This window comes from Pteropus alecto, unplaced genomic scaffold (assembly GCF_000325575.1).
Source record: "Pteropus alecto unplaced genomic scaffold, ASM32557v1 scaffold279, whole genome shotgun sequence".
Taxonomy (NCBI): Eukaryota; Metazoa; Chordata; class Mammalia; order Chiroptera; family Pteropodidae; genus Pteropus; species Pteropus alecto.
Genome location: NW_006443262.1, coordinates 1,049,498 through 1,049,851, shown reverse-complemented (window position 1 = coordinate 1,049,851; position 354 = coordinate 1,049,498). Strand labels below are relative to the sequence as shown.

The 354-nt window shown below is 37.0% G+C and overlaps 1 pseudogene; it reads right to left on the bottom strand.

Moving 5' to 3' along the window:
• Positions 1-4: 4 nt before the first annotated feature.
• LOC112472782 lies at positions 5-123 on the bottom strand (annotated as a pseudogene).
• Between the last annotated feature and the right edge of the window lie 231 nt (positions 124-354).

The following is a 354-nucleotide window of genomic DNA, read 5'->3' as shown; positions in this document are numbered from 1 at the left end:
TTAAAGCCTACAGCTCCAGGTATTTCTAGGTGGTCTCCCATCCAAGTACAAACCAGGCCTGACCCTGCTTAGCTTCCAAGATCAGACGAGATCAGGCATGTTCAGGGTGGCATGGCCATAGGCTAAAAATATCTGGTTTTTGAGCCAACATAGCTATAGAGTAATTGCAGACTTGTATGTTGCTGCACTCTTTATAAGCTTTCTTTTGCTCTTGAAGTGCTATTTAAGTTTGGCAACTATTTGTGAATAGTAAATACAGTAAAGATGTTACAAAAAATTTGGTAGATTTATTCATATTGACATATTTACACAACATATTGTTAAATGAAAGAGAAAAGCAAATTGAGAAGTCCT